This window comes from Ambystoma mexicanum, chromosome 14 (genome assembly GCF_040938575.1).
Source record: "Ambystoma mexicanum isolate Mex_15411 chromosome 14, UKY_AmexF1_1, whole genome shotgun sequence".
Classification (NCBI taxonomy): domain Eukaryota; kingdom Metazoa; phylum Chordata; class Amphibia; order Caudata; family Ambystomatidae; genus Ambystoma; species Ambystoma mexicanum.
In genome coordinates, this window is record NC_090940.1 from 85,612,441 (window position 1) to 85,637,592 (window position 25,152).

Below are 25,152 nucleotides of genomic sequence, written 5' to 3' on the forward strand. Positions count from 1 at the left end.
AAATCCAGAACTTCCTGGAACATAACCAACTACTAGGCTCCCATCAATCTGGTTTCCGTCCATTGCACGGCACAGAAATTGCATTGATTGACCTAAAAGCCCAAATAGATAAAGTACGAGATTCTGGAAAACCATCACTTCTCCTGCTATTAGACTTATCTGCTGCATTTGACCTAATAGATCATAAAGTCTTGTGCAATCACCTAGACACAGCAGCACACTTCTCCACTGAGGCTATAGTGTGGATCCAATCATTTTTTAGTGACCGTACCATGAGGGTCTTCTCTCCTATAGCAGCTGCAGACCCCATCCCCATCACCTGTGGTGTGCCACAGGGATCTTGCGTTTCACCAACGTTATATAACATTTTCACTAAGCCCCTGTTTGATGACTTGGATCATCTGGGTATCATGTATACCAACTACGCTGACGATACCCAGATCCTCCTCCCACTCACAGGGGATTACAAAAAGGATTTAGCACTGGTGAACAAAACTTACAACATCGTTCAGGCATGGATGGCAACCCATGGCTTATGCCTGAACGATGATAAAACTGAGCTTCTTATCCTAGGCACCGATCCCATCATCAATAAACTAAGTACAAACTACTCCTCCTTTATCATCGATGAGAACTGCATACAAGTAAAAACGTTAGGTATGTACCTCGACTCTACCTTATCATTCTCCAAACAGGTAAATTCCCTAGCCTAATCAACAGCTTACACATGTAAACTAATTAGAGCAGGAAAACAATTCTTATCTCAGCACAGTTGCCTAACATTAGCCAGAGCCCTAATCATCTCCAAACTAGACTACTGTAACGCATTGTACACAGGAGCCACTAAATCCACCATTAACAAAATTCAGATACAGCAAAACAATGCCCTCCGAGCTGCTTTGAACATTCCCAAGAGAGAACAAACAGAAACAAGAAGGAAACATAAATGGCTATCCATCTACGAGAAAATCAGACTCAAAACGGCATCCCTTACACACAAATCACTTTATAATAAAGCCCCACAATACTTGAAGGACAGATTCACCAGAACTCACTCCACAAGATAAACAAGATTAGCCAACACCAATCATCTCCAAGTACCCCGATTAAAGCTTGCCACCATAGGCGGAACAAGCTTCCCAGTCAAAGCCGCTCAATTATGGAATGAGCTACCCATCACTATGTGACTAGAACAATCCTTTAACAAACTCAGGCAAAATGTGATCAACTGGTTGACGACAACAAATGTTAAATGAATGCATGAACTTGTTCCAAACTGCCTGTTACCCGTCACATGTATCACATCCCTGTAACTGATGAACTTGCAACCTGTAACTGTGCTCTAAGCTGTATATCTTCTTACCTTTTTGCGCCGTTATACTCCAGGGTCCGGTGCGCATAATAAATACTAAACAAACAAGCAAACAAGAAAACAAGCAAACAAGCAGATGAATTTTACACCCGATTCATGGAATTATTTTGCAAGGTTCAGTGACTTTGCACAGCTGAAAAGTGACTTTGCACTGCTGACACAAACCCTGATTAATGGACCTGTGCAAAGTGATTTCGTATCTCAGGGCCTTTGTGCACTGTGTTACTCCTAGATTACTCCTAACATACTCCTATGGACATAATAACATAAGACACAAAGAAAACACATGAATCGATTCAATTAGAACAATAGAATACATTTATTTATGCACAGCAAAGCATGAAGATGATGCAAGCATTCCTGAAACTATTGCAAATCTCAATTTGCACCTTTATACTTCAGGTGCAAATCTACCATGCAATAACTATAAGCGCTACAGGTTTCTAATGCAAGCCTGTGATGCAAGCCTGTGATTCTAATGCAGCCTAATGCAAGCATCCAACATCCAGCAATCCGCTCCTTCATGCAGGATCAATCCTCTCCAATCCACACCATGCTTCACACTCACTCTCTAAGACAATCCCCGTCTTATTTCCCCTTTTCCCAAACCCAAAGCTCTTTGTGGGAGTCTCTTTTCTAATCAATCAGCCTAGGCCATAAACCATACTTCCCATTTGCTTGTGCCTCTCTGTCTCCAGCTCTGTCTTTGTCAATCTGTCATCTCCCGCTACTCTGCAACCAGCCAGTCAGTGGCAGGCCCCTCAAGATCTGGTCACTCGAACTGCCTCTGCCAAGCTCTTCCAAGCTCTCCGATCTCTCCCAAAGCCATCGGATTCTGCTGCACCATGACACCTCTCCCTCAAGCTCAGAACTGCATCCCAACGTCTCTATGTCGATCTCTCAGAGAGCAGCTCCATCCAAAACTCCATCTATCACCACCTCCAACTGCAGTGCATAATCCGTGCAAAGTCATTTTGTACTGCAGAAATTAACTTTGCACGGCAAAAATGCCCTTTGCACAGTTCCATGAATCAGGGTTTCTGTCAGCAGTGCAAAGTCACTTTTCAGCAGTGCAAAGTCACTTTGAACCGTGCAAGAAGTTCCATGAATCAGACCCTATATGTATATGTTGGAACTGATGCAAAGCCAACTATCCTTGGAAGGCAAGTGAAAATCAATTGTAAATTTATTTTGTGAATTGGGAAAGAACTTTAAGCTATAACCTTTGAAGAAACATTCCCCCTCTCACTTTAGTTTGAGTTCTGAGGGTAAGGGCTGGAAATAGGTTTTTGACACAATAATGGACTTCTATTCATTTGACATCCTGACAGACACATTAGGTTATTATTTTGAATTAGGGAAAGATAGGTGTTTTCCCAAACCCATGTTCCTTAAATAAAGGTCTTTGTCAAGAAGCACACCGCCCGTGTTTATTTTCTTACTTCTGCACCCTTACAGAGTGCATAGCACTGCAGTTCTAAAGCTTGAGACCATCTTTGTTAAATGGACTCAGTTCTGGAAATACATTTCAAGTTTTTTTTAGCCAGGAGGGTGGGTGGGATTGTACATCAGGGATGTTAAATGAGTTATGCCGCCCTAGCAGAATCACAATATATAAATCCACAGACCTTTGCACGCAGGCTCAGCTATGCCAGTGTACAGCCATCAGTATATATAAATCCACAGACCTTTATATAAATCCACAGACCTTTGCACGCAGGCTCAGCTATGCCAGTGTACAGCCATCAGTATATATAAATCCACAGACCTTTGCACACAGTCTCAGCTATGCCAATGTACAGCCATAAGGCTTGGTCATGTGTGAGACCGCATGTACCGGCCCCTGGCGCGCACTGTCACTGCCTGTGCTGCTTCGCCATAGTCATGCGGCCTCAGCAGGAAATATCCACATAGATGGCAACAGATCATAGAAAGGCATTTCAGGGCCTTCTCATAAGAAGCGCATGACCGGTGGCCTCTGCGCCCACCCATCCCAATCAGCAGAGTAAGCAAAGCAGGCAGGGCAAGATAAATGCCCCTGCCAGGCCAGGCATTCAAGCCTACGCAGCAAAGAGCCTCTTAGCACTCGATACAAGCCATGAGTCATAGCACTTGATGGACAAGGAGAGCTTCCACTGTACAGCCTACATCTTCCTCTGGAAAAAAACAGACATCAGACAGATGTGTGCAAACTCTCGTTCCAGATCGCGCACTAACACGCGAGCGAGACTCTCTCTCCCCTTTCCTCTCTCTCTCCCCTCTTCTCTCTCCCCGCTCTCTCTCCACTCAATCTCCTGTCTCTCTCTCTCCCTCTCCCTTTCTATCTCCCTCCCTCTCTCTCTTTCCCCCTCTCTCTCCTCTCTATTTCCTCTTCCCCCCTCTCTCTCTCCCTTGCTCTCTCTCCTCTCTTCCCCCTCTCTCACCTCTCTCTTTCCCTCTCTCCCTCGCTCTCTCATCTCTCTCCCCCTCTCCCTCTCTTTCTCTCCCATTCTCTCTCCCTCCCTCCCTTTCTCTTTCTCTCTCTCTCTCTCTCTCTCTCTCCCTCGTCTCAATCTCCGCTCTATCTCTCTTTCTCTCACCTCTCTCTCCCTCTCTCCCTCCCTCCCTCGCTCTCTCTCTAATCTCTCTCTCCCCCCTCTCCCTCTCTCTCCCCCCTCTCTCTACCCCCCCTCTCTCTCTCTCTCGATCCCTCGCCTGCGTTTACCTCAGGCCCTTCATCCACATACACTAGAGTCCGCTCCCTGGCTAGACTCACCCACTTAGTTGAGTAATACAGAAGAGGCACCGGGCCCAGCTCTAGGATTTGCAGAGCCCTCTGTGGCAAAAGGCGCCCAGGATCTCCTCATTTGCACCCCACATACATTTACGCACAGCACCAGAAATGACACCACAAAAAAATGTCAGCATTATAGGGAGCGACATGAGTCTTTGATACTCCAGCACAGGATGGGCAGACGTTGCCCTGAGCGAGCCACGGGCTACTTGTGATGTGCGCTATAGGAATGGCCACTGGCATTGCTTATTTCAAAGCCACCATACTATTGATGGTGATGGGTAACCATGCCCTGAGGCTTTAGTCTCAAGGATGCCAACCTGCACGGTCCAGGTGATCCTCCGTGAGGGTGAAACACGTGTGTGGCTGCCCACCTGGTGCTGCATCCTTGGCCTGTTGCTCTAGGGTTGATAAAGTGTTGCCCTATAAGACAATGGGACTCATTCCGAGTTTGGAGGTAATCCGATTTTGGAGATAATCCGGTGACTACCTCCAATACCGGTACCGAGTCTGCCCTCGTTGAATGGGGACTTACTGGTCTATCCTGAGCTTTGTGGGAATGGTAAATCCCCATTGAAAAAGCCATTCCCCATTCCCATTTGAGCCCCCATAGGGCTCAATGGGAAGGGGGAAGGCGCTAATAACGGTACCGCAAATTGCGGTACCGTTATTAGCGCTAAAGTCCCTTAACGGGTCCCGTCCTTAACTCCTGGTAAAACCAGGCGTTAAGGAAGGGACCCGCTAAGGGAACTCGGAATAGGGCGCAAAGGAATTACGGGCACCGGTGTCCTTACCGTTGCCCAGTATCCCTTTGCGCTCAACTCGTAATGAGGCCAATGACAACTTCCTGAGTCACATGAGAAAGAAGGCAGGCTTTCTGCTCGTTACCCTAATGCATTGCTGCGTTGCCTGGCGCTGGCCAGGAGGTGAGCGCAGAAGGTTTTATTCGTGCTTTTTTCAAACCCTCAATAATATGCCTGGTACATGGTAAATGTGCCCTCGTATACTAGCATTTCTCACTGGTTCCAAAATGTGAAAAACAGCAAAAACAAAGCTGAATAACTTTTCCCTCGTAGCTGACAGAACTCACAGGCACACTGCACAATCTGTGAATTTCACACCACTTTATTACACTACAGCCACCGAACAGCAATGGAATTTGTAGTGTTTAAACATCTACTGTGTTAGATTCCATCAACACCTAGAAAATAATGGCAGCTGCGTGCCAACAGAATCCTGCTGCTACTGGCTTCCGTGGCAATGACCAAGCATTCTGTACATGGCCTCAACGAGGAGGGGTAGAAGACACATATACAGAGAACACAGAAACATCTTTAAGAAGGAGTCGTTCCTCCTCAACACCTGTGCAATCACGCCCTCCCTCAGGCCACCTGACTCGCTAGATGCCACCTGGCACTCTCCTCCCCGCCACCCGGTACAAGTGTAACCCTCCTCTGTATCCTACAGCACCCTTGTATATATGTTCCATTGTACACCTCTGTAAAGCGCCGCGTTATGCATCTGTAATGTTGTACTGTACACCTCTGTAAAGCGCTGTTTTATGCATCTGTAATGTTGTACTGTACACCTCTGTAAAGCGCTGTGTTATGCATTGGTAATGTTGTACAGCTCTGTAAAGTGCTGCATTATGCATCTGTAAGGTTGTACACCTTTTTAAGCGTTCTGTTATGCATCTGTAATGTACAACTTTGTGAAGCACTCTGTTATGCATCTGTAATGTTGTACACCTCTGTAAAGCGCTATGTTATGCATTTGTAATATTGTATATCTCTGTAAAGCGCTGCATTATGCATCTGTAAAGATGTACACCCTGTAAAGCGTTCTGTAATGCATCTGTAATGTTGTACACCTTTGTAAATGATCTGTTATGCATCTGTAATGTTGTTTACATCAGTAAAGTGCTGTGTTATGCATCTGTAATTGTCATGAACCACCGATTCCAGCCCTTCTGGACTTTTGTGGTCCATGATGCACCGCAACATCAGGTCGGTGATTCTTCCAACATGGCTGACGGCCCAGAAACGCTGCGCTCTAGTGTTTACATGCAACGCTCTGCTTCCTAGAAAACGGGCACGCCCCCGCGGCTCTGCGCGTCTCAGCGCAACTGCTTAGAGTTGTTAGGCGTGTGTTTCGAGTCCTTGACCTGTGCTATTTCCAGTTCCTTACCCCTTTTTTCTCCTTCCTTGCACCCCCTCCTGATTCCTGCTTTGCTTCTGTTAGCTTTATCACCTTTTATCCCGGATCCCGTCTTGTGCTCGGTGCTGCGGTCTTCCCGGCACTCTCTGAGCAAAGGACGCCTGCCCCCTCTCCTTCCTGGATTCCGTCACTGAACATTCCTGAATACTGAACGCTATCCTGCTTAAGTCAGTCGGCTTACCTCATGCTGGAATCCAAAGACTCGATCAGTGAGGAAGAAGGAAGGTGCTCCCAAAAGGACCACAAACAAGGAAAAACAGGTGAGAAAGAAAGAAGGGTGTGACAGATTGAGACGCCAAAAAAACTGATATTGAAGTAGACATGGAAGCCGCAGTCCAAGACCTCATGAGAGGGATGCAAGAATTAACCACAGAGGTTCAAAATCTCAAGGCCGAAAAATGCAGCATTAAAACAACTTGTCTTGTCCCGGGATTCCGCGTTCAAAGAAAGCGCCCTGGTAGGGGGTATAGTGGACACATATGATGGCTCTTCCAAGTCCCTGCGTTCCTTCCTTGACTCCTGCCTGGTGCATTTCACGTTCAAACCCTACTATTTGTCCACTCCTCAGGCTAAGGTAGGGTTTATAATATCTCACCTCATGGGCAATGCGTTAACTTGGGCGACTCCCCTAGTCAATTCGGAGACCCACTCTTGGATGATTACGATGGATTTATAGAAGCCTTTAAGGCCATGTTTGATCGATCAGAACTTGTCTACAGTGCACAAGAAAGACTTCTCGAATTCCAGCAAGGAAGTCAGGATATGCTTACGTACGTGACTCGTTTCAAACAGCTAGCTAAAGAAGCCAATTGGTCTCAAGAAGCTAGTTTTACCCTATTCTGAAGGGGATTGAATGACGAAGTCAAGGATGAGTTAGCCAGAGTAGCCCGTCCAAGTTCCTTCCTGGCCTTAATGGACCTTTCCTTACAGATTGACTTCAGAATCCAGGAGAGAAAGGCAGAGAAAAGAACATCAAAGACAACATTCCCAAAGACAACCAGAGAATATCCTTGCCTCAAGGAGGCACCCACTCCACGTTCCTCAGATCCTGAACCTATGTAGTTGGGTGCCTTCCATGGACCAATTTCTCCACAAGAAAGGATGCGTAGGATCAATACTGGACTTTGTATGTATTGTGCCTCTGATAAACATCTTGTGAGAGAATGCCCAATAGCGCCACCCCAGTGCTTGGGAAACGCCAGCTCCCGATCCTAAGCGGAGCGCAGCTTCGGGAGAGAGATGCCTGCTCCGCATCCATTCCTTCCTTGAATACTCCAGGACAAAACACCTTAGTGATTCTCCAGACAATCTTGTCACCTGCTGAGAAAGAATCATTCCCCATCCTGGCCCTAGTGAACTGCAGTGCCATGGGTGCTTTTTATAGACCATGACTGGGCTGTGAGTCACAATATTCCTTGAGAACCCAAAGAAATAATATAACCTGTCAAAAGGAATTGACAGGAGACCATTATCTTCCGGGCCCATTACTCAAGAAACCAAGGAACTACTACTTTTGATAAACAACCACCAGGAAAAGCTCTGTTTTGATATCATAAAAGCCGCTCTCTACCCCATGGTTTTAGGCATGCCCTGGCTTCAGAAACATAACCCATAAATCAACTGGGCAGCCGGATCCCTATTTCTAGGTTCTGAATTCTGTCTGTCCCATTGTTTGTCTAAAGACTCATTGCAAAACCCTCCTGTGAACTCCCGGAATCTCAATCGCCCTTATGTGTTTCACACATTACCCAAGTACCTGAGATTTATCAACCATATTCGGATGCGTTTTCAACAGCCATTGTTCAAGCTCTTCCTCCCCACAGAGCTGAGGATTGCGCCATTGACACAGATGCTTCAGCAGTGATCCCATTTGGCAGAATGTTCATATTATCCGAACCCGAAAAAAGGGCCCTACGAGAATACCTGGATACCAATCTGGCAAATGGGACTATTCATCCTTTGAAATCTCCAGCCGGTGCTTCTCTATTCTTCGTTCCAAAGAAAGACACCAAAGAACTTCAACCATGTTTGGACTACCGTGGTCTCAACCAATGTACTCAAGGATCGTTATCCTCTACCACTCATTTCTGACATCCTGGAGGCAGTTTGGGGTGCTGTCATCTTCACTAAACTCGATCTTCGGGGTGCGTATCACCTCATTCGGATAAAGGAAGGTGACAAATTGAAGACAGCCTTCAGAACCTCTTTTGGCCATTTTAAATATCTAGTAATGCCCTTCGGTCTCGCCAACGCCCCTGCGTTCTTTCAACGGTTTATGGATAGAGTCTTCTCAGATATGCTGTTCCTTTTCGTCATTGTGTACCTGGACGATATACTGATTTATTCCAATGACCCCCAGATCCATCAGGTACATGTAAATGTAGTTTTACAACGTCTACGAGAACACAAACTCCTGGCCAAACCAGAAAAATGTCTCCTCCATGTCCAGACCGTTCATCATCTTGGATTTGTGCTGAGCTCCAAAGGAATCGGAATGGATCCTACCAAGGTCGACTCCATACTCTCTTGGCCAGCACCTACTACTGTAAAACAGATTCAATCCTTCCTGGGACTTGCAAATTTCTACAGAAAATGTATCCCTACGTTTTCTGACATAGTGCATCCCATAGTAGCACTCCTAAAGAAGGACGCACTGTTTAAATGGCCTACTGCTCAAGAGGCGGCCTTTCAGCAGCTGAAACAAAGATTTACTCAAGGTCCTACCTTGGCCTAACCCGACATAAATCGGCCCTTTCTGGTGGAAATAGATGCATCAGACTACACCATTGGTGCGGTCTTAAAACAAGAATTCGAAGACAAGGTGGAACATCCTATTGCCTACCTATCCCGTACATTGACTCCCAGCGAGAGCCACTGCTCTGTCCTGGAGAAGGAGTTATTGGCCATCCGACAAGCCTTTACCGACTGGCGCCATCTACTCTTGGGCGCTAAATATCCAGTGCAAGTACGGACAGATCATCAAAACTTGCAAGTCCTACAGTCCCTGGAATGCAGAAACAGTCGTCAAGCCCGTTGGGCCTTCTTTTTTGCCCAGTACCAATTCCATATTCACCACTTTCCTGGAACTAATAACGTTATAGCAGATGCCATATCCAAGCATCCTGACTATGAGCCTGTCGAAGCTTGTGCCTTCCCGAAGATGTTTGCAAACACTGTTTGTGGCACAGGCGAATTCCCTCCTGGAAAACGTCCAAGCCGAAACACTCTCTTCCGATCTCTGGGAGGATTGCATCAGGACTAATCAATGGAACCTAGTTACGAAAGATGGTTATCTCTTCAAGGACAAACGATTGGCAATACCCACACAAAAACTGAGAGACAAGATCATGGGTCTATGTCATGATACCTTCCATTCGTGACATCGTGGCATCACTACCACTCTCCGCCTCATTCAGAGACAATTCTGGTGGCCCAAGGTGATTGCTGATGTAAGAACTTACATCCAAACCTGCGCAGTGTGCAATCAAAACAAACATGATAACAGAAGACCTGCAGGGCTCCTACATCAACCCGCATTACCAACACGCCCCTGGGAAACTATCTCCACAGACTTCATTGTGGAATTGCCCCCATCCAGAGGATATACAACCATAACGGTTACCATGGATCGGTTTACCCATATGGCTCACTTCACACCTTTGTTCAAACTACCATCCACGCTTGAATTGGCTGGGATATTCCTAAAACATATATTCCGGCTTCATGGATTACCTTCCAAGATCATCTCTGACCGAGGACCACAGTATATATCCCAGTTCTGGAAACAACTATGCCAAATACTAGGCATCCAGCATGCATCATCTTTGGGATATTATCCTCAGACTAATGGAGCAAAGGAACGTGTAAATCAGACCCTGGAACAGTACCTCTGCTGTTTTGCAACCAAGGTCCAGGATGACTGGTCAATTTTGGTTCCTGTAGCTGAATTCGCTTACAACAATTCAGATCATTCGGCTATCAAGACGAGCCCATTCTTTTGCACTCAAGGATTTCACCCTTCAGTTCTGCCATCTGTCCTACCACATCCTATCCCGGTTCCCTCAGTTGATTCCTGGATTGAAACACTAGTAAACGTACATAGGGACGCGAAGGAGCACCTGGAGAAAGCCAGGATAGAAGTCAAGAAATATGCAGATGCGAAGCAGAGACCTAGCCCTTCATATGAAATCGGGGATAAAGTTTGTTTATCCTCAAAACTTCTCCCTCGACATCTACGGCCTAATAAACTGGCTCCCAAGTATTATGGACCTTTCTTCATTAAGGAAATCATTAATCCAGTGGCCTTTCGATTTCAACTTCCAGAATCCTGGAAGAGGATACATCCGGTCTTCCACACTTCCTTATTGAAACCGTATGCACGGTCCACCAGAACTACTCCTAGACCTAGCCCTGTGCTCGTCAATGACCAGATTGAATTTGAGGTCTCCAGCATATGTGATTCTAGATACAGACAAGGCCAGCTCCAATATTTGGTAGAATGGAATGGATACCCCCCCAGCAAACGCACCTGGGAACCTGTCTCAAATATGAATGCCCCCCCGTCTATTACAAAGGTTCCATCAAATCCATCCAGGCAAACCCGGTGGTGCTGGGTTTAGGAGGAGGCATGCTGTCATGAACCACCAATTCCGGCCCTTCTGGACTTCCTGGTCCATGATGTACCGCAACATCAGGTTGGTGATTGTCCCAACATGGCCGACGGCCCAGAAACGCTGCGCTCTAGTGTTTACACGCAACGCTCTGCTTCCTAGAAAACGGGCACGCCCCCGCGGCTCTGCGCGTCTCAATGCAACTGCTTAGAGTTGCTAGGCATGTGTATCGAGTCCTTGACCCGTGCTATTTCCAGTTCCTTACCCCTTTTTTCTCTTTCCTGGAACCCCATCCTGATTCCTGCCTTGCTTCTGCTAGCTTTATCACCCTTTATCCCTGATCCCGTCTTGTGCTCGGTGCCGCGGTCTTCCCGGCACTCTGAGATAGGACGCATGCCCTCTCTCCTCCTGGATTCCGTCGCTGAACATTCCTGGATACTGAACGCTATCCTGCAGTCTTACCTCACGCTGGAATCCGAAGACTCGCACCCCTACCTGTAAAAGTCTCGATCAGTGAGGAAGAAGGAAGGAGCACCCAAAAGGACCACAAACAATGAAAAACAGGTTGAGAAAGAAAGAAGGGTGTGACAGTAATGTTGTGCACCTCTGTAAAGCGCTCTGTTGGTTCTGAAAGCTAGGTCTGCACTCAATAAATGCTAAAATGATAATCGGGTAAAAATCCCATTGTTATTTTGCAGCAATGGAGGATGCGCCTGTGCATCAGATGCACTTGAGCGGGAAAAAAGATGCAAAGCATTCCCAAAGGTGCTCCTTGTTCCACGCCATGCACAACAGTGCAAATGTGCTGGGTGGCATCTCAAACTTTTGTGTGAGCCCCTTACTTACAAATAGGATTAATAAAAAATGCGTTGGGACAACAATGCATTTATCTGCATTTGTTCGGAACAGGGACAGGGGAATGCCCAAAGCAAAGAAGGCTTCTTTGTGACCCATATCTGCATTTTCTGCAGCTCAGGACAGCAGCAGAACAACCCATGGCCCAACACATTTCTACGACTTTGTCAGAGTTAGGAATACAAAGAGGTCGTGTTGAATTGCACCCCCAGGTACGTGTTGAAAGCCAGTGAATTCTTACAAATACCTATTCCTAGAAGCCGGCCTCCACATCATTGAGCTGCCCGTCTAGGCTTCCAATAAAGGCACAAGACACCTTCATGAACCACGTGACCTTCATGAACCACGTGACCTTCATGAATCACGTGACCTGCACATCTGGCATCCCGGTTGAGTGCCTCATTTGCGCTTTTTTGAGAGGCCCCATTCTTAGTGAATGGGTTGCTAATGGCAATTACAACTGATAGCAAATAAATGATGTTGATTTCATGCTAAAACGAGTGCCCAGCATGTTTTGAGATTCCAATAACATGACAAACTGTTGTCCAGTTGGGGGTGGGGGTGGGGCTTGGGTGAAGTCTGTGGGGGACAACAAAAGAGGAAACTGGAGTATCTACCAATGAATGTTGGTAAAAGGAGTTGAGTTCAGGCAGTCAACGCAGGAAGATACAAGAAAATTGTGGGATATTAAATAATCGAATTAATCAAAACAATGGGGAGCCCAACCGGATTTATGCACTTGGCCTAATATAGAACGCCTGTGTCACAAGGGACTTGTATTAACTGGAGGGACAGCCCAACTGGCGGAACCTAAGGCTGAGGTAACAATATATCACATACAGGGGTAACCGCCTGACGATAGCTGAAGCATACTTTTAATGCGGTATGCCATTATTCAAAACACAAGGGGATTAATTGGTGCTTGCAAAGGTCACCACTATTCTAAACTCGTGTCAAAGTCTAAAGGATCCCAATGGGGAAAGGGGCTCCATGCACATTCATTCGTACATGTAGACACAAAATGTATACATGGTGTAAGTTTATTACAACAAATATATTCACCAAGGTTTAATCAAGGTATGAAAACTGGATGCTTTCAAGAACAATCAAGTAGCATTTTCTAGGAACATAAGCCCTAAAGGCCTTCTGCAGCGAAAAGTTTACAATATTTATATGCAATCAAAACCTCACATTAGTTGTAGACTGATGAATATAAATGCAAAATAGAAAAGACAAACAATTAAATGCAAAAGAGAACATAAAATTCATTTACAAAAGTTAAGTGCAGTGAGGTATGGTGATAGACTGTAGTAAGGCAAAAACATGTCTAATGGGATCTTTTCTCTAGTGCAAGCGCAAACATATAGAAAAGTTGCTTGTCCTTATAGAATCAGGGCAAAACCTCTATGTATCTCGATATTAGTCTATTAGCTATAGGTGACCAAAAGTGGCCAAACTTTTCGCTGCAGAAGGCCTTTAGGGCTTATGTTCCTAGAAAATGCTACTTGATTGTTCTTGAAAGCATCCAGTTTTCATACCTTGATTAAACCTTGGTGAATATATTTGTTGTAATAAACTTACACCATGTATACATTTTGTGTCTACATGTACGAATGAATGTGCATGGAGCCCCTTTCCCCGTTGGGATCCTTTAGACTTTGACACGAGTTTAGAATAGTGGTGACCTTTGCAAGCACCAATTAATCCCCTTGTGTTTTGAATAATGGCATACAGCAATAAAAGTATGCTTCAACTATCGTCAGGCGGTTACCCCTGTATGTGATATATTGTCACAAGGGACTTGAGCATGGTATGAAGACTTCCCTAGCCTACCATATAGGGTCAATTAAACAAAAGAGTATACACGTCTATCATGCACCACTTACTTCCTGTCTCTATCTATCATGCGCCACTTACTTCCAGTCTCTGTCTATCATGCGCCACTTACTTCTTGTCTCTGTCTATCATGCGCCACTTACTTCCTGTCTCGTTGCTATCAACAATTCCTAAACAATATGCAAATTGAATATCTGGAGTGCAAGGTATGTAAATCCCAAATTTAATGTGAAATCAGTTTCAAACACACGAGACATAATTCACAGTGAACTAACTGAGACACATTTCAAGTACATAAGACATCACTCATAGAACTAACTGAGCTGACACGTGTTTCGAGAAATGATTCTCTTCCTCAGGGCTCTTAATTTCATACAATTGGATCTTGTCATGAACAAAAAGTAAGATAACACCTAACATACAATCTGATATGTGATGTTAATAAAGTGGCCCATTTGTTGTCAGTTCAATGCAATTTGCTTCAATCATTGCAATACACCTGGTATATGTAACTGCCACACAATAATCACATTGGTTGAGCATCATAGTCAAAATAATTCCAATAAATAAACAATGAAAGAATACATAATCGGAGAGAGGGATAAACAAACAAAGCACAAAACAGAAAAACGATGTTTTTTTTAGAGAGAGAAGTAATCCTGAGCATCTCAAATCACATTTCCATTAAGGCCGATGTCCCAGCCTGAAAAATACAAAGCATGCACGCAGTCATGTGGAGGGCCTCTTGGTGGGACTCCCGACTCGTGATAATGTCAGTCTCTAGTGTGAATGCATGCATCTCATGAGACTGCCAGTGCGTGATCAGTCACTGGCAATACTGACCGTGTCATGCAGGGCCATTAATAAGCAGAAAATAGTCCTCTTCAGAAAAGGCTCTTGTATGGTTTAGTCAATCTGTAAAAATGACGTCAATGAGTAAAAAAAACACTGAATGGTGCCCAAGGATAAATAGCACTAGTGTGAGCTTAACATTAAAGCGAACTCACTTATGTTACCGCAGATCATAGTCTTTATTATGAGCAAATTGGCACATATCACATGTGCCACGTTTGAAGAAACCCAGAGGTTGTTTCAACCATGTACTCTCGACACTAGGAGTTTCCATCTCCAAATAACTGTGACTGATGCAATTGCAAATACTCAGCGCTCGCATCAATACCATTTTTGGTTTGAAACTGATGTATAGCTGTAAATCTTTGCCAAGTGATAGAACATTCCCATTGCAATATCTCTTCAGAATCTTCTATACTTGCTGATTATGTGCTGAAAAGCCCCCAGGGTCACATTTCCCTTTCCAGCACTTGTCCGCACTTCCTGCACTTGCCTGTTTTTAATTTTTTTTAAAAATGTTTTAATGTGTTTTATTTATCTTATTTATTCCACTTCCCAGGTACTGCACTTCCCCCTCTCCCTTTCCCCCCTTGCACTCTTCCTCTCCCCCCTTCCCATGCACTTGCGCGATCTGAATGACACCTGGCCTAGTAAGATCGTTATCTGTCCTCCCTTTGTTCCCCCCTTGCCTCGTTGCGCCTTGAAACACTTGTGTATAGGTGCGTTATAAATGCCATATCATATCATAAGGAATTAATTTGTGATGAAAAAAGACAAAAAACTGGAGCACAGAGGCTTCACACACCTGATAAAACAGACTTGGGGCCCGATTCATGGAAATGTGCGCAGAAATCCTGCAAGGGCCACGCATCAAGGACACTGCGCAAGCCTGTGCTCAGGATAAAAAATGTGTGCCCACGTATTCATGGAATTGTTTGCGGAAAGTAAAACCAGAACACCCCTGACACGCCCACATGCAAAGCATAAACTGCCAGATCAGCTAGCTTTGCGCACTCCCCGGGTGCAAATACACGCACCCTTCAGTCAGTTTGTGGAGTCCCCCGCAAGCAGACCTGCATCTTGGGGACTCTGCGCAGGGTCCCCCTTAACTGTTCCCGGCACCCCGGCAAAGTGCGTATGAAAAATCGTAACTTGGTCTAAACTCAGAAAATCTGTGTGCAAATCCTTGTAAACCAAACCTGCACCCTGCTACACTGCTTATGCGCACCCCTAAGTTACATCAAAACCCCAGTTGAGTACACACACCCCAAAAATCCGACATGCAACCCCACCTCGATGCTGAAATTCCTATGCACAAGTGTACTTACACCTGCCTTCGAGTGGCCGATCATCTGGAGGACTTGTGTGTCCATTTCCCAGACGAGAGGTTGTGCGATGAAATCCATGAATACGCCTTGTTCCACACAATAGTGGGTGTGCGAGGGACTGCCTGCAGGCCGTCCCTCAGAACTCCCACTTTTTCCAAGTTTTTCCCCATTTTTGGTGTTACGCCCCCTTCCCAGCCCTCTGCGCAAGGCACGGCCATGCTCTGCATGGAGTCTCGCGCAAGGCCCTCGGCGGCTCGCACAGACATGGTGAGCTAGCACAAATTCAACGCAAGTCCAAAAGTACAGCACATTTGATTCTATGAATCGAAGAAGGTGGATTTGTGTGCAATTGCGCGCGCAAGTGCCCTATTTACAGTGCAAATAATTCCATGAATCGGGCCCTTAGTGACCGACTGACGTTAGAGCAGGCAGCACTTCATCATTGAATTCATGTGACTTGGAGGGCCATAAATAATGTCCTAAAGGGCCGCCTTTGGCCCACGGGCCGCATGTTGTCCACCACTGATCTATCACAACAAAGACCTCCTTCCCCTCCCGCCAGCGTGTAAAAAAACCTATACAATGCTCCAGCAACAATTCACAACCCTAGCGATTCACCCTGATTCAATTCAAAAATTGTGAGACTGCGCTACAACGCCCCCTTTAATAGACCAGCAGGAACAGCCTTCCCACCTAACCACAAGGGTTCCATGTGTTTCTTCCTCTGATTTTTTTTGTTCATCCCCCCAATGTTTCATTGTTGAAGTTTCATCATTTTAAAATTCAGAGCATCATCAAAAATGTGGGGTAACCTCCCTGCCGCCCCCATTAACTCCCAACCCCACCCATAAAAAACCTTTTCACACTTGCTACCTGTGCCTTTTTTTTTAATGATATACTGCAGGTGAATTTCTTGGCGATGAATATTCTGCACTGAAAACGTGTGAGGTCAACACACCATTCTGCAATGGAATCACCTCTTCCCATCACTAGACCTATTAGCAGAAAAGCATGTAAACAGTGTCATGTAAAACACAGCAATGGCCCTGCCTGAAACTCAGGCATGGAACACTGCAGTCACCCCATCTCATCCCAGTGGCCCTGGTACTTTCGCTGCACAAGACAAACACTGCCTACTGACATAATGGAACCCAGCCGTGGTGTACCAAGTCGGCATGATGTCACCTGGGATTGATATAGTAAGTGGGCCTAATACAATTGGATAACTGGATATAATGTTAAAAAAAGGTAACCTAGTAATGACTTTTTAAGTGGGTATTTTGGAAAGTGGATCTACTAACCGGGCATAATGTAAACTGGCAAGAATGATATACGTTCAAAATATCTGCTGCCAGCCCAAAAATGGAAACAGAGAGCCCCACCGACAATATACGAATGGTTACAGAGAGTGTGGACACATATTGCAATGGAACGAATCACCTACAATATCCAGGAGGAACGTCAGAAATGTTGGACGGACTGGGGCACAGCCCTTAATTACGTACAGGGAGTCTACATGGCACAATGGTGCCCACATAAAATGAGGATCCTCGACTTGTTTAGTTAGAGGTTACAGGTATGGAGGCTGAGGCCTAAAGACATGCACAGAGACACCTTCCGGAGGAGGTGGGAGGGGATGGAGGGGGGTATTTCTTGGTTGTTATTATGGTTCGTATGGTGTAAAGAAAATCCTAATAAAAACACATTTTTTAAAATATATATATATTTTCTATTTTTTTATTGAATTAGTTGAATTTAATCAACCTTACAATAGTAAAAATTAGTACATCATAAACAATTTCACAGTAAAATTTCAATTAGAAAAGGGAAAATTAAAATAATATCAAAACATTTTCAAATCAAGAACCTTACATATGTATATGCTCATAATTCATTCCTGTTACACATTCATATTTGTTGCTAATTGTTTCTGAGCGTGTATTTATAACCTTCATTAACACTTATTTACAATTCATGATCCTTACATATATATATATACATACACACACACAATTCATAATTCATTCCTGTTGCACATTCATAGTTCATGGCTTGTTGGTGAGTATTTCTGTGCATGCAGTTATAGACTACATTGATACACTTATTTGTAATAGGTCCGAGAAGACCTAATGTATAACCGTCCTGAGAACGACTATACAATGGGCTCTGGTGTTAGATTGAGACTCAATAAACATTTTTACTGTAGCATATTGAATTATTGGTTTATTACAGCTAAGAATAATAGTCCAACATATATCTTCACTTAGGTTTTCAAAATATAGACAATGTTTCCCATAATGTGTCTGTCTTTGAAACATCAGACAAGGACACTGAGTTATAAGGTGCTGTAGAGTCTCAGGGACGCCTTTTGTGGCACAAAAGTGACAAATATTATAGCCTACAGGGATTAGTCGCCGTTTCATTGAGACCTCTCGCGTCTGCCAGAGATTAAAGCGTAGACGCATGATTGCATGTCTATAAGTCGGAGTTGGTGATCTTAAAAGATATGGGGGCAAGATTTTTAATTTTTTTGGTGGAAATCTATCATGGTCCCCTCCCATGTATTGTAAGCATTTGTCAAGTGTATCTATCCAGTCTGTCTGGTATAGTTTCGTTTTGGCTTTAGTCGGAAAGGTGACCAAAAGTCCAAGAGTAAAATCAGCCTTGCATGTGATATAGTTGATTTTACTCATCCAGTCTGTGACAAATTTATCCCTGGTTGAAAACATATAAGAAGTGAGAGATTGCAAAGTGGATTCTGCTGAGGTCGAAAGCAGGCATTTCCTAAATAAAGCACATAATCTCCAGCTATAGATGGCTCGAAGGGAAACCAGGCCCAGCTCATACCTAATCCATGCATTGGGGACACACCCTGGTAGATGCAGGATTCCTTTCCAAAATGTGGCTTCCCATTTATCAAATTCAAGGGCAGTGGTACTTGGTAATGTTTCTAGCCCATATAATATGGCCGGGATTGCCTTCTGGATCCAATAAATCCAGACTGGCTTGATAGAAAATTTGCCAAATTTTGCCATGATTAAAACTAGCTTGTGCTATTGCTGTGTCAAGCTTTCTCTCAAGCTACTCCAACTGGGAATTTACATTCGCAGTACCCTCAAAACACATAACCAAATAGATATAGTGAGGGACTGTTTGTAATACTACTTGATCAATTGACCATATAAAACGCCTTGACCCTGATTTTTTGGGGCAATAGATAACAATTTGCGTTTTTTTGGTGTTAACTCTCAGTTGATTCAAATGAATGTAATATTCGAAAGTTGTTAGAACATTTTGTAGGCCAATCTGTGTTTTAGCAATTAAAACCAAATCGTCCGCATACATGAGTGCCTTGATAGTATGTATACCTAGTTTTGGGGAATCAGAGAGAATATCACTAAATGCATCTTGAAGATCATGTATGAAGTAGTTGAAGATGGATGATGCTAACAGAGAGCCCTGTTTGAGACCTATATATATATACACACTGCCCTACAGGCACTGCCGTAATGGTATTAACTAGCAATGCGATAACAACAGCTGGCAAGTAGTCTTTATATCTTGGCATAGGATGGCAGTGCCTGACAAATGACTACCTAATGTTTATAAAAGAACCAAAACTGTTGGCTTTGCCAGTGCTTATTTTTAACAGGAGCCCAATGCAAGGCAATGATTTTGCTTACAAATCAAGTGGCTGGAGGCACACCTGGTGAAGACATTTCCTTACACCAGGTGCCCATTTACAGATGCATTTAACAATGGAATCCCATGCCAAAAACAAAGTTTAATGTTACTTGCGCTGAAGCTAGCTCAAAGAGATCCCGATGGTATATTGTGGATGGGGTGGGTGCGTTGGGGGGGGGGGGGGAATGGCCATAGGGATAAGCATGACCATGGCCTGTCAGTGTGTGGGGAAAATCTGCCAACTCCATCCCAAAAGCTGCGTGTCCCTCCTCATGTCCCATCTCCCTCCCATCCAGTACTCCTATGCCAGACGCTGTGGCTTGTTGGATAGCCAAAAGTAACAAATAAATGAAAAACAGGTGAACACTTCATTCACCCAATCCCTCTTTTTTCTAAAAGATCACGGATTATTTCGTCTCAGTTGGGGGCACACGGCTGCCGCTGCACAGTGCATTGCTCTGCACTGGGATAGGGTCCTGGGACTCTACTTGGGTGCCATGCACTGCTCCCCCCTCCCCCGTGTCTCCACTTGGCCCTAGCCTCTGCTGGATGCCAGTCTCTCGCAGTGACGTCAGTCTCTCGCAGTGATGAAGCGTTAGTCACTGGTTTCCGAGAAGCCCGCATCCCTGCATCCCTCGGCGAGCGCCGGGTCCATTAACGCTCCCGCGGCGCACTTGGGTTTCACGGGGGCAGGGAGGCGCCTGAAAGGCGATGCGGGACCTGGCGAGTTATACTGTGGACACCGAGAGCACACGGGGACAACAAGCACATCGCCTTGAAACTGAACTGAGTAGTGAAATCGCCACACTCACTCAAATAATGGTCCGGGACAAGATACAAAGACCTAGCGCACAGAAGCTTCAAGCGTAGCGCCTAGAAACTGAATCAAACACGGGACTCTTATCAATAAATGTTCAGGCAAAAAAGCTACACACAAACCAAACACAGGGAATGATTTGCAAACCGTTTTTAAAGCGATTCCGCCATTGAAAAACGCTTTTGTAAACCTGCTTTGCGGCTACAAATGTAGCGCCTAGAAACAGAATAAAGTATGACGCATCCACAAATCAGGACCTTGGGGATGACATGCACATACACGGGGCCCGCAAAAAATAGCAAGTACAGTGCCTGAACATGGAGTGAAACAGTGTAAATGAGTGACCGGCTTGCACTAAGCACCCTCTGGTGAGGCAAATGGTGACCGGCTTGCACTAATGCATGCTCCGATGAGGTAGTGAGCGGCTTGCACTAATGCACGCTCCGGTGAGGTAAATAGTACCGGCTTGCACTAATGCACGCTCAGGTGAGGTAAATATGTGGCATGGCCTACAACCCAAATGGAGCTACTGAAATACACATCTCGCACACATGCGGGAGAGCGGAGGGGAAACACGCACACACATAGCGCATAGAAACGGAAGCAATAATGCGACTATTATCTCACACCATGACACCAACTATAGGGCTTATGGTAAACAGTGTACAGTGCTTAGAAAAGAAGGCAAACTGGGTGCGTGTCCATCTAGCACTAACACATGTACGCATACTTGGGCCGTGTATGATTAGCACCTAGAAACCAGGGCACGTTTGCAACAGTGGACAGTCCGTCTCGGACTAGAGCAGGGCCAGCGATGGAAAGAAACGCAGATGTATGTTAGGCCGTGTATGAATAGCACCTAGAAACCAGGGCAAGTATAGCACCTAGAAACCAGGGCACGTTTGCAACAGTGGACAGTCCGTCTCGAGGTAGGGCAGGTCGTGGTGAGGAAATACAGCAGGTGCAAGATTAGCCTGGACACGCATAGTGCCTAGAAAGCAAGGCAAAGGGGGGGGGGGCTTTTCTCGCGTTAGTACGGTCCACAAAGAAGAAAAATCTCTTAAAAATGGTGGAATGGCCACGGAAAGCACACCGAAAACAAGTCTAGCAAGCGGTGAACCCAATCGCTCTCTCTCTCTCTTGCAGTCATGCAAGAAAATGCGGGTGTGTGGCCCGAAAATACACAGTGCCTCGAAACTATTGTTTGGGATAATACAGCAAGCCTCTAGTAATCGAACAGCCTGTGGCACAGGGACTTGCAACACGGCCTGCATAGCACACAGAAACTACGGTAACTAGAGGGCCGCCTGCAGAGATAATAAAGGGACGAGTAGAGTGGATCGGACGCGCAGAATGCCCAGAGAAACCAACGCAAACCCAAGGAATACCCCTCCCAGAAGGAAGCAGAGCCTGCCGAGGAAAGGTAGACAGGGGACTTATGGATAACAGTGAACGTGAACCAGCCTCGTATAATAGCAGGACCGGTTATGGGAGTACACCGACGTGAGGCACGCACAGCGCCTTGAAACGAGGGAAAAGAGCAGAAATGCCAGTCTTGCACCAGTGAAGATTACAGCTCCTTGTCATCCAAAGCGCCTGGAAATCATGGTGAACTCTTTTGGAGAGCCCCCTGGCCGTCTTATCGCAGGCCAGGTAACATGGGCATTTATTGAGCCTAGAACACAATGCTAACAACAGGACAGTGTGTTGAGAAACTAATTGTGTTGGCACGCAAAGCGCTTAGAAGCAAGTGGATTGAAGAACTCCTATCTGGCAACACAACCACATTCACGAGAGTATAACTGAGGTAACATTGCACTTTACACGCAACGAATATGGCCAGAAACCTGCCCTGGTGGCAAACTTTGTGACATTTCAAAAGTGATATAATGGCCAAAATCATCGATGAAAAATACATGTATTTTATATGGGGATTGCAATACAGCAGGAGGGGTCTGCAATATGAGGCACGCCCCATTTTTTTTTTATTGAACTTCAGACCCCATGATCAATCACCATTGACTATGGTTGCTATGACTGATGGGAGTTGTAGTCCAAAACATCTGGAGAGCCAAAGGTTGTAAACCCTGGTATGCAGGCTGAAAAATGACTCCTTAGAAACCCATAGCTCGACATTGTTTGCTTTGATTACGAGTTTGTTTTTCACACACAAGTAACCTTTAATTATCCAGAAGCTGTGCACCCCGAAAACCAATCCCCGTTGTTTTTAGACTCACGTTTTATAGGAAGTCACCTTAACTTTTTTCTAGCAAAATAATATACTCCCACTGCTCGACATATACGGACATATATGGATGTGTGCCTTTGATCTCGGCCGATCCCTGCTCTGCTGCATCTCTTGGCGGCTGCGGATACCGTGCAGATGTGTCCTGTGGACGCCAAGATCCGACTGCACCGCAGAGCTGCGAAAGCAAAAGAACCCCCGCCGGCTCCCGAAGCCCCATGCTGCAGCAGCATGCATGCATGCACGCACGCATGCACGCACCCCAGGGGACGCGGGGCCGAGGGGGCACAGGCACACCAAACCCTCGGCATGGGCTGTGCAGGAGCGTCCCCCGTGCACTGGTGCATCTGTTTCATGGCGCACGTACACACCACGGCGGGACACACACAAAGTCATGTGGGTATGCCACACGGGGCGCTTACACGTTTAGCGGGTGTGTACCATGTGAGGGACACTTGCACTCTATACCTTTTCTGGTGCCATCACAAACACGGCTCCCGCTAACGTGTGTGTGTGTTTATTTATAAAGGCACACGTGCATTATGTAAGTCATGTAATGCAGGAAGGATAGCTCGGGGGCAACGCGTTTGTCTTCGAAGGAAGGCAACGCGTCGCAACACAGGGTCGAATCCAACCACTCGTTGGTATTAAGCGCGCTATAAATGACCAATTGAATAAATAGATACACGTACATTTCATGGGTCACACGCATTCCATAATAACTCACGTGAGTATACAGCATAGCGCACACGTGCATTCTGTAGTTGCTGCAGCTATATACCCTGGGTCACGCGGATTATATAATAGATAAAGGGGGTTATATAGCACAGGGCACTTGTGGATATTTATAATGGAACCGCAGATACCCCCTATAATATACATTTTACACACATAGGGTGCACATCATTCAAGCATATACCACCATAGCATTCCTGATGTGCACCACATCTGGGGGCAAGTGTATTCTACCTGTCTATATTTCATGGTGGCACGCGTGGACACCCTCTCTTGGGTACATACATGCTCCTGGGGTACTTACTCGAACCCGGTAGGTCATGCGGGCAAATATTATGCGGCCCAAATGCATGTTGCAATAGTTTTCTGTGCGCATATAGATGAGGGGCACACATGCTGTGCCAAAGAGGCATTGCTTTCCCTGTGATGGGTATTAATAATAAAGAAAGAAATACTCCATGCCCAATATAACATGGCATCTACACACTCTTTAATCATATACTATATATCATGGGCATATAGGCATAGATGAAGGGACCCACCTGCACTCTAGAGCTCACATATATCATGTGATGTAGACTATCTAGGACACCATTCGATATGTCCCACGGGACAGACATGCACTCTAGCGTCATATGATATATATATATGTACATCATGTGGTACTGATGTACTCAATACCCCAGGGTGCACCACACAAACACACACGCACGCACAATAATGGTTAATTGATTATTTGGGGCACACACACAATTTAACATAGTCACGAGGTTGTGCATTATGAGCGTGGAGTAAGTATACTTCCTCGGGTGGGGGCGGGGGGCAGGGGAGGAACATTACATCGCAGGCTTGTACCTATGGGGGCTGCAGGGCTCCTCTGGAAGCTGCAGGTGCCCCCTGCAGGCCGGGCACCGTCCCCATCAGGATCGCGCTATCAAAGCGTGCACTTCGCGCGCCGCCTCTTCGCGGTCTGCCCAGGGGAAGGCTGCTGCTGCTGCAGAGCGCCCGCGCGCCAGTCTCTCGCCGCCCAGCTGGCCTCGCGCCGCTCTGCTTGCGCCAAGCCTCCGCCGGGCAACATTGTATCCACAGCGAGCCAGTCCGAGCGCCGCTGCTGGATCTGTGACAGCCGCCTGCGGCCCCAGACGAACGGGCCTACGGGCCAATGGCGTGGCGGCTTCGCCCCTCTTGTGGGCGGGCGGAGGGGGGGACCGTGCTTACAGTCAAGGGGCGGGCCGAGGGTACACTTTGGGCCAATAGGGGTGCCGGAAATGGGGATCGGCTTGCCCTCGCGTACAGTTTGTCCGCACCAAGAAGTGTGACGTAAGAAAGCGCGTGGTGTGGGAGAGAAAGCGAGCGGTTGAAAAAAGGCGGGAAATGGAACCTGAGGACGAGCACGCCTGTCAGGTTAGCCAGACGGCGTACCGCTTATTAATCAATATTAATTCGCAAATAGCTTAATTCAAAAAAGCTTTAGCTTAAAATGACCAAATGGAATGATAGTGACATATACCTATTTCCACAGCACTTTAGCCTGCTTTTCATTCCCCCAATTACCATTTCCACAATGAGTGGTTGAAAAGGGCCCCAAGGCATACATTTTGGATCGGTCAAGAAGGAAGATTTTGCTACGCAAAGGGAGAGAATAAGGGATATTTTAGGCTGGGGAAAGTGAAAAATAGCAATATTTTTGACAGAAAAATCAGGAGTCGCCCACCTAAATCGGGAGGGTTGGCATATATGGCTGAGCTAAATACTTAAATGATTTAAATGATAGTTTTGAGCAGGCTGCGGTGTTGAGCACTAACAGCGTGTGCAACTGTATCCCCCT

General features: G+C 45.8%; 1 protein-coding gene across 1 annotated transcript in view; it reads right to left on the reverse strand.

Moving 5' to 3' along the window:
• Positions 1-24,462, reverse strand: part of FMN1 (formin 1) — a 1,014,107-nt gene extending 989,645 nt beyond the window's left edge. The window contains exon 1 of the mRNA XM_069638563.1: positions 24,180-24,462. The gene's annotated coding sequence lies outside the window, so the exon portion shown is untranslated. The remainder of the gene's footprint in view (positions 1-24,179) is intronic.
• Between the last annotated feature and the right edge of the window lie 690 nt (positions 24,463-25,152).